This window comes from Urocitellus parryii, chromosome 3 (genome assembly GCF_045843805.1).
Source record: "Urocitellus parryii isolate mUroPar1 chromosome 3, mUroPar1.hap1, whole genome shotgun sequence".
In the NCBI taxonomy this organism is placed as follows: domain Eukaryota; kingdom Metazoa; phylum Chordata; class Mammalia; order Rodentia; family Sciuridae; genus Urocitellus; species Urocitellus parryii.
This window is the reverse complement of record NC_135533.1, coordinates 149,707,719-149,717,640: the sequence shown is the minus strand read 5'-3', so window position 1 is coordinate 149,717,640 and position 9,922 is coordinate 149,707,719. Positions and strand designations below refer to the sequence as shown.

General features: G+C 50.2%; 1 pseudogene; it reads right to left on the bottom strand.

Annotated features, from left to right (window-relative positions):
• Positions 1-1,905: 1,905 nt before the first annotated feature.
• LOC144253775 (carnosine N-methyltransferase-like) lies at positions 1,906-8,973 on the bottom strand (annotated as a pseudogene).
• Positions 8,974-9,922: the final 949 nt, after the last annotated feature.

Genomic DNA, 9,922 nt, shown 5'->3' with positions numbered 1-9,922 from the left:
ATTGGGAAGTTGGGTTGGTCATCCATCTGGTCCAAGAATATTTTTCCTGGCTTCCATGAGGATCCTTTCTCGTTCCTCAGTTGTGAAGAGGGTCCCTAGAAGCTGTTGGCAATCATCCCAAGTAGGCTGGTGTGAAAACATCAGTGACTCTATTAAACCTGTGAGTCGGGTGGGATCTTCAGAAAAGGGGGATTATTTTTTTCCAGTTATATAGATCAGAAGAGGAGAAGGGCCAATATTGGTAAGCTTGTATTTCTCCCCCTTGCCCATCATCAATCATTGGCCCATAAGGGCGGAGGGGGAGCATCACGGGAGCATCAGGATTCTTAATTATTCACCATCGGCGGGTTCCCCCTGCTGGCCCAATTTCCTCCGATAGAGGAGGAGTTGGGTTTATTGCAAGGGAGTCATCTGGAGCAGTTTCTTCCACCGAAGGGATTGGATCTGTTTCAGGGGAATTGTCTATAGGACGTTGAGGGTTGAGGGGCATGGGATATGGGGGTGGAGGAGGGGAATCTAGTAAGGTTTATATCTTGGGATTCAGGGAGGATGGAGGAAGAAGAGGAGGAGGACGGGAAGGAGCAAAGGGTTTGAGGGAGAGAATGGTGGGGGTAGAGGTGGAGGCAGGTACAAGAAAAGATTTCACCCATGAAGGGGGAGATTCACAGAGGTCCTGCCAAGTAAGAATATATGGCTGTTGATCTGGATGACTATGTGGCCCCGGCTCGAAGACAATATCTTTGACTTTTTGGTTTAGAGGGAGGTGGAAGGATCCTTCTGGAGGCCATCCGACTCCAAGAGTGGGCCATTCTGATGTACAGAGAGTCTGCCAGGTCTGGCGTTTCACTGAAAAAGAAAGATTCTGGGCCCTTGAGCAGACTTTAGTCCAATGATCAAGGGTCAAAGATAGGAGAGTTGAGGTACCGTGCCCCATAATGAGAGATATGCAAACAGTAAAAGTAATGACACAGACAATAAAGACAAACAATAGACGTCCAGCACAAGTTTGAAACAGAAACCAAAACTGAGTAGCTGGCAGAACCTGACGGGCTGGCAACAGAGTCACTGAGTCTGAATCAGTGGCAAAATACACCTGAGCTGAGGGCTCTTCCTTCTCTCGCATTGGGGGCACTTCCGTCCCTTGATTTCCCGAGTCCACCAAGGCGTCCCTTGGGGACGTGGCCTGTGGCTTCTGGACACGTCTGTCCACCACCGCCGGGGAGAACTTATGCTCTCCGCCGACAGCCACCTTGCCAAGCCATAAAACTGAAAGTCCTGAGCGATTGCCATGAAGAAAACAAAATCAAAACAAAAAGGAGGTGCCTTATTTACCCCGAGAGATGTCCATTGGGGTCTTTCGTTCGCTGCTGCCGGATCCCGGACGAGCCCCAAAATGTTAGGGTCCGGCAAATGTCGGAGGAAGAGACCACCAAGAGACTTGTCTCATGCAAAAGCAAAGGTTTTATTGGGGGGGGGTGACCAGCATGCTGGGGCCCAGAGCTCTCCTGAGAGAAACTGGAGCCCCGAGTACAGCTTAAGCAGAGTTTTTATACACTGTTTAAAAAGGGAAGCTCATATGGCAGTTAGGGTGCAAGAGTGGGATTGTTACAAAATAACCATTACAGAATAATCATGCGTTTTGTCAGGGGGTGTTGGGTCAGGGTACATTTTGACATAAGTAACTGTTTTTAACATAAGTTTCAGGTTCCAGGAAAACAGAACTTAAACTTACAGAAAAGCAAAACTTAAACATAACAGGAGAGAAAAACTTAAATTTAACCTTTACATTAGGAATAACAAGGCACCACTGATTTGATGTCTTGTAATCACTGATAGTTGATTTTGAGTTGTTTATCTCAGCATTTGTTCTTATTAAACTTTTCTGAGTGATATAACCTAAAACCATTATTGTGGCTTATGAACTACAAATAAGACAAATTCATAATAGTATTTCATCATAGAGAAATCCTTCACCGTCTATGTTGACAATACGGATTCTTTGTCCACCTGTACCTGGAATCTATTTTGCAGAACAACATTGTTTATATCCTCATAGCTCAATTCTATGGAAAATTCTTTGCCAAATTTTCAAAGTGGTACAGCAGAGAACCAAGATGTATCAAAATTCACCTGGCTTGAATGTGTTTCATATTGTATCAATATAGTCAATTACATTGTGAGCTGTGCCTATGCAGAAACAGGGGGCAATATAGTGCCACCTACTGCATTATGAATAAATCTCCTGAAAATCTTCTGCTGTCAAACAAAATTTAGAACCAGGAGGAAGACTGTGGGGGTCAATATCAGGGAAAAAATGGGTGGCATCTGATCTTCTGATCTCCCATTATTGCTAAACAGGTAGATCCAGGAATAAAGTGTATGTTTATTAATTTTAGAACATCTGTTCAGAACAAGGTTGAGATAAAAGAGCCTAAAACAACAACAAAAACAAACAAAAACCACTTAATTCCTATCCTTGACAAGGATCACCTAGCACAGCTAATTCCCAGTCCAGATTTCCTAGTTCAGCAACAGGTATCAGAATAAGTACTTTAGTAGGATCCCATCTGTCTTAGAAAAACTCAAAATTTCTTTAATGATTAGCTCAAAAATCTGGCAGAGAACGGCACTTGTATTTTTCTTACTCTCACGGAGGTTGCCCAAGCCTCCCCTGCAGCCCTTGTGCAGCTGAGAAAGGGTCAGTGGGAGGCAACAGTGTTGCTGGATTGCCTGCTTGGCCCTAGGCATCTCAGCCTTGCTGCTCCTAGCTACTGAAAGCGCTGTGGCTGCTGGTTTCCTCCAGATGGCGCTCGGTGCAGACATGCCCTGAACAGGCTGCCCACCCCGCCCCCACCAATCTCAGGGTTCCAAACACACTGGGGTCTGACTGGTTTTCAGCTACTGAGCTTGTATGGCCTTCAAGGAGTGATTGTAGTTGCTTTCAAGTATATGGATTAACAATAAAGTGCTTTAATGTATATTTTCATGATATAATTAACAAATTTGCATGAATGTAAGACAAAAAATTCTTGCAAATTGTCAAGCTAATATTGAGTGTTATCTTTGTAGTATATGAAGTTTGATGTCAATGTCTTACCAAATTATCTATTCTCTGACACTGCCTGTACCTGGGCATTGGAGATATATGTAAATTGGCAGTATAAGTTGGTTGGCTAGCTGGGATAAGATTTATTCCCAAGTATTTTGAAAATAGTTTTTGTTGTAAATGAATACATTTTATGTATTTGTATTTGGTGCTGAGGATCGAACCCGGTGCCTCATGCATGCTAGGTTAGTGCCCCACCACTGAGCTACTAACCCCAGTTTCTATTCTCAAGTATTTGTGAGGCTATTGTGAATGAGATACTTTTCCTGATTTCTCTCTCTGCAGATGCATTACTGGAGAAGAGGAAACCAATTAATTTATGTAAGTTGACCTTTTATCCTGCTACTTTGTTGAATTTGTTTATCTACTTTAGAAGTTTTCTGGTGGAGTTTTTTGGGACTTCTAAATATAGGATCTTGTCAACAGCAAACAGAGATGACTTGTTTTCCTATTTGTATCCTTTTAATTTCCTTCTTTTGCTGGATTGTTCTGGTGATAGTTTCAAGGACTATGGTGTATAGTAGTGATGAAAGTGGATACCCTGTCTTGTTATCGATTTTAGAGGAAATGTCTTCAGTTTTTATCCCTAAGTATGATGTAGGCCTTGAATTTGTCATATATAGCCTTTACAGTATTGTAATAATTTCCTTCCATTCCTAGTGTTGTAAGAGTGGTTCAACTTATGCAAATCAATAAATGCCATTCACCACATGAATTATGTGATTATTAAGTATAAGAATCGTGTGATTATCCCAAGTGATGCAAGAAAACTATACAAAATGTCCATCACCCATTCATGTTGAAAATACTGGAGAAAGCCTAGAGTTTAAAACACTAGGAATGGAAGGAAATTAACACCTTCCTTGGCAGCTAGCTAAGAGCAGGATTCTGGAGACAGGAGGCTGGCTAAGTGCTAGGGTTGGAGTACAGAGGGAGGAGGGAGAGAGTCATGGTCCAGCTTCAACCACCCAGGACTGTGACCCTTGGGCCTGCCATGCTATGCTGGGCCCCCAGCCACAGGGGTCCTCTTTTGCCTAGAGCACAACAATTGCTCTAAATCCAGAGTCCCAGTAAACCAGTTAAGTATAACAGTCATTAAACATGTCCCTAGGTCCTGGGTGCCTGTCCAGGCATCTCCTCTTCTGAACTCTGCCTTGCTGGGTTTGGGGACATTTGTTGGTTGCCAGAGAGATGGCAGCGCCAGGATGGGGGTCCAGAAAGTCAGAAGCCCAGGAGCCCCCCAAGCCCTTGGTAACCTTCCCAAGGCTGGCCATGCATGAGAGGCATTTTGGCCTGATGTTCTATTTAAACTACTGACACCCCTGCTTCCTTCTTATGCATCTTCCCTGGGAAAGTGGGGTTGGCAATGCAGGTTCCCCACATGTTTCACCTGCTGTCACAGGCAGGCACTGTGCTATGTAAACTGTGTTTCATAGCCCAGGAATTCAGGAAGACCTGGGTCTGGTTGGGGTGGGGGCCCTCAGTGCTCACTGGTCAGGCTCACTGCCATGACTGGGCCACATCACCAGTCAAGCCATGCCACAGATAGTGCATATCATCAACTGTGCCATGCTCTTGACTAGGCCTCCCTGAGACTGGGCCATGCCACCAACCTCTCTGTGCCATAATGACAAGTTCCCTGTGCTACCTACCACACATGATGACCATGTCCCTCACATCATGACTGAGCTAGGCTACCACTGCACCATGTCCTGTGGCCCCCAAGACATGAGGTGTGGTTTGTGAGTTCACTGGTATAGATGCCCAAGTTGACTCCAGACTGAGCCACACAGGGGAGGCAGGCAACTGGGAGAGCAGCCACGTGGCACTCAGCCTTCCTAGCAGAAGGTATCAGGCACAAAGACAAGGCTCTTTTCCTGCCGAGACCACTGCTTTTTGGAAACCAACTTCTGAGAGTCGGCCCTCCGCACCGGCCCTGCTGTCAGCACAGCTGCCGGGGTGGGCTCTCTTCTGATGCAGCCACAGTAATAGGCTCCAGCCTGGCCCCCCTTGGGGCCTTTCTGGGTATATAAGCCCTCCTGACAACCAGATGGGAGGGGTCTCCCGCCTATTGAGGCGAGTCCCCTTTATACTGGCTGGGCGGGATATGAGCTCCTTCTGCCTAATGCCTCTGCCTGTACGTATTAGTCCAATCCACCCTGGCTAAGGCAGCATACAAGCTCCGCTGGACACCCAGGAGATAGGGGTCTGCTGCCTGGAGGGGCGAGTCACCTCTGAGGCAGTCTGGCTGAAGCAAAATAACCAATAACCGGGGGGTTGACGAGCAACTTGTGTAGATTGATATAGCAGGAGTGGGAGCCGTTTATTGTAGGACAGGAGGGGTATATATACATTCCATACAGCTTATCTTAATTAACATAAACTAGATACAGCAGTCAACCAATAAGAAATCTCCACACTTAATGGCTCGCTGGCAACACCTCACAAACCACTCCCCCTGGCAAAATGCCAGGTGCCATCCTAACTTGTTTACAGACTCTAACACACCTTGACCCTGGTGGTGGTAGTATATGAACTCCCCCAGACCCTCAGTTTTGGGGGGTCTTTGACTTGGTCTTTGAGCCCTCCTCTCACTGTGCCACCTGCTCCATTTCTATTCTCACTCCCTACCCCAGCTGTGTCCATTTTCATGAGACACTGGCCTAGGTCCTGCCACTTGGCTCTCCATTCCTTGGCCTCATCCCTTGCTTGAATCCCTGGCTGTCTTTCTAGAAGATCCTGTCCCTGTCCCGTCATTTTAGACCCATTTTTACACCCCCTCCTGTGTCTCCCCACTGTTCCCCGTGTACTGTGGTATCCTGGCACTGCCTGGACCCTCCCCTCCCCCTGTTTCTCCCTAGCCTGGGCTCCTAAAAGGGGGCCTGGCTCTCTAGCGACCCCGCCCCCAATTCTGGGCTCAAGGTATCCCCTCACAGTGCCCTCCTTTGGCCCGCCTTTGGTCCTGGTCTCTCTGTGAGGTTCTACTGGGGGCAGAGGAGTGGGATTGGCTAGCCTCTGGGCCCTGAAGGCTCCCTATGGGAAACCCAGCCCTGCCCCTTGCCTTTTCCCCCTTCACCTTCCAAACCTTGACACCTGGCAGTGGTCTTGGGCCTTAACTGACCTTGCCCTGTGCCATCATCTTCCTTTCCTCCCCTACCATCTAGCCTTGCATGCAGGCCTTACACCAACCCAGCCCTCCCTAACCCTGATGTTTTGTGCTCTAGTTTCCGGGCCTGGCTGCTTGCCTGAGGCACAGACGATGTTCCACCTGATGCTAGGTATTGCTAGGTGTCACTTCGCATTGGGTATGACCTGGGGTCCCTTGCTTGGTCCCCTTAGTGCATTCCACTGTGTGCCCTTTGCACTGCCCTCTGTCTCTACATCCTAGTGCCAAACCTTCCTCTCCTTCCACTTGTGCTTTCCCCTGGAGTGCTGGCCTCCTGCTTCTTGGGTTTCTAATGCTCTGTTGGGAGATCTGCCCCTTGCCTTGAAACCTGACTTGGGTCCTGATTCTTGCCTCTCTCAGCACCCACCACGACCCCCCACCGTGCCCTCCTGTCATACTCCTCCTGTCCCCCATCCTTGCCAGACACCCTTGGCCTGGTCCCTGGCCCTTGATTCTCATATGGACAGGGCACCCCATGGGAAAGAGAGCCCTGTCCCTAGCCTGGGCCTCTTGCTTTCCCTGGGTCCTTGGTCCTGCTCCTGGAAAACTGAGACCTGGCAATGGCTCTGGACCTGGAGCCTACCTCCCCACTGCTATGTCCCTTGCCTTCCCTCCTCTGCCATATCCACTGTCCTAATCCCCCTGCCCCAGACCTGGCCCTTGTCTCTCCATTTCCTGGCCTGTCGCCTCACTTGAGCCTCTGGTGGCCCTTCTTGCTCTGTGCTTCCCTAGGCCCCTCATTTAGGCTGCTTCCCTGCTCCCCTTGGCTTCCCTGCATGGCAGAACCCTAGTGCTGCCTGCCTGCCCAGCCGCGCCCTTCCCTGCTCTTTCAGAATGGGGCCCTCCTCTAGGTCCCTAGACTGGTATCCTTGCTGGGGTCCTGGCCCCCACCCCACCACCAGGAGTCCTCCAGAACTTCCTGCTATGCCCTCCTTGGGACCTCCTGTTGTCAGTGCCCCCCCCCCCCGCACCTGTTTTCCTGTTCCCTTTACCAGGATGCTCACCAGGGTCAGGGGACTGGACCTGCCTTTGGCCCTGTGGGTTCTCTTTAGGAAAATGTAGCCCTTCCCTTTTACTGGACCCTTTGGCCTCCCTCAGCTCGGGCCCTGCTCCACAACCCTGACACCCATCAGTGGACCTGGGTCTTGAGCCCACCTCTCCCTGCACCACCTACTGCCCTTTCTTCCCGCCCTCCCCTCCCTATCCCTGTATCTTTTCATGGGAACTCTATATTGAACAACAAACTTGGCTCTCCATTCCTGGGCCTGGCTCCTTGCTTGAGACCACCCTTCTCCAGGACTCTGTTACTTTCCCTTGACTTCAAGCCCCTTTATCAGTCCCCCTCCTGTGCCTCCCCTCTGTTCTCTTTGCATTGAAGTGTCACCCCCTTTCTCCACAAAAACGTCTTACCTGGGCTTCTCCAGAAATCTTCACATGGCTGTTTTTAGGACTGTCAGCAAAAGAGTCTCTGCAAAAGAATCCAATGTAGATAAACTTCCTATTTTCCTGTCGCCCTGTTTTACTTGGCCACTGGCCGAGAAGATACCAGCATTCCAGCTGCTGGGCACCCCCTTACTAGTTTTTAACAAACATATCCTGTATAGTAGTTTGTATCAATGTGCAACAAGGCCACTGGCCTTGTGATGGGCTTCACAGAGATGTCTACATTTTTAAGATATGTTACCAACTGGGTTCCATGGTAATGACTGGCAGGGAGAGAAAAAATGGGGAAAAGAAGCTCTCCCCTTCTCAGGTGTTGTCCTTGAAGAGTTAATTTGCCCAAAACAGTGAAAGAAAAAGCTGCTTTTGTGTGAACTTCTGCAGACTGTGAAATTCTGAGCCCCTACCCTTACAATTCAGAAACTGCCTGGGGATTGATTGATTACAGCAAAAGCTGTGCCCTCTGAGCCTGGCTGCAGCCAAATAAATCTATTTCCTGCAATGTTCGGTGCCTTGCCTCATTTGACCCTACAACAGTACTGTGGTATCCAGGCATTGCCCGGACTCTCCCTTCCTACTGCTTATCCCTAGTCGGGGCTACAAGAAGGGCCCTGGCTCCCACTGACCCACCCAATTCCGGACACAAGGTATCCCCTCACAGTGCCCTCCTTTGGCACTCCTTTGGTCCAGGTCCCTCTCTGAGGATCTACACGTCTAGGACAGTGGAGTGGAATTGGCTGGTCTCTGCCCACTGAAGGCCTAGTGCTGACCTTGTGCTTCCTGATCCCCTCCCTTCAATCACCTGCCCTCTAGCCTTGCATGCTGCCCCTACCCCAACCCAGCCCTCCTAACCACAACAGTTTGCGCTCCAATTCCCAGGCCTGGCCACTCTCCTGAACCCCTGAACACGTACCTTGTGTCGCATGGCTTCCCGTGGGGTCTCTTGTTGTCCAGTCTGACCTGGGGGCTCCTTGCTTGGGCTCCCTAGTGAGCTCCCCTCCTTGCCCTTGGTGCCACCTTCTATCTCTTTATCCTAGCACTGCTCCTTCCTCTCCTTTCCCTAGCGTTTTCCCCTGGAGAGTGGGCCTCCTGCTCCTTGGATTCCTGATCCTCTTTTGGGCTGGTTGGTCCCTTGCCTGGATTCCTTGTTTGGGTCCTGGTTCTTGTCGTTCTCCATACCCACCGCAACTCTGTGCCATGCCTTCCTGTCGCCGTGCTCCTGGAACTTGTTGCTTGCCAGGACCCCTTGGCCTGGCCCCATGCCCTTGATTCTCATCTGCACCGAGGCATCTTGTGGGAAACAAAGCCCTTTCCCTCATGCAACCCTGGTGAGTTTCCTCCTAAGATCTCAAAGGGCTGGTTCACGTGGGCCTCTTGCTCTCCCTGGGCCCTTGGTCCTGTACCCAGAACCATGATACCTGGCAGTGGTGCTGGCACTTGAGCCCAGCTCCCTACTACTGGATCACCAGCCTTTTCTCCCTAGCCCTGTCCACTGTCCTGAGCCCCCTGCTCCAGCCTTGGCCCTTCTCCAGTCCCTGGCCTGGCTCCTTGCTTGACCATCTTGCTCTGTGTGTCCCTGGGCATGAACTGCAGGCCCCTTGCTTGGGCTGCTTCCCGGTTCCCCTTGGCTTCCCTGCACTGCAGAACCCTAGTACCGCCCTCCTACATGGGTCCACCCTTTCCTGCTCTCCCCTGGCCTGGGCCCTTCTCTAGGTCCCTAGCCTGGGCTTCTTTCTGGGGTCCTGGTCCCCTCCCCACCAACACCAATCCTCCAGCCCTTCACGCTGTGCCTTTCTTTGGCCATCCTGTCTTCCCTGTCCCTGCCATGCCCCTTTTCCTGATCCTTTTTCCAGGATTATCACCAGGGACAGGGAACTACTGCATTTCCCTTTGGGAAAATGTAGCCCTGCCGCTTGTCTGGGCCCTTTGGCCTTCCTCTTCCATGGCCCTGCTCCCCAACTCTGACACCCAGCTGTGGACTTGGGCCTTGAGACCTCCAATACCTGTGCCACCTGATCACTTTTCTCCTCTCCCTCCCTTTCTCAGCCCTGTCCATTTTCATGCAACCCTGGCCAGGGCCAAGGCACTTGGCTCTCCATTCCTGGGCCTGGTTCCTTGCGGAAGCATCCTGTCATCCTTCTCAAGAACCCTGTCACTGTCCCTTGATTTCAGGCTCCATTTTTGAGTTCCTGCTGTGCCTCCCTCAATAC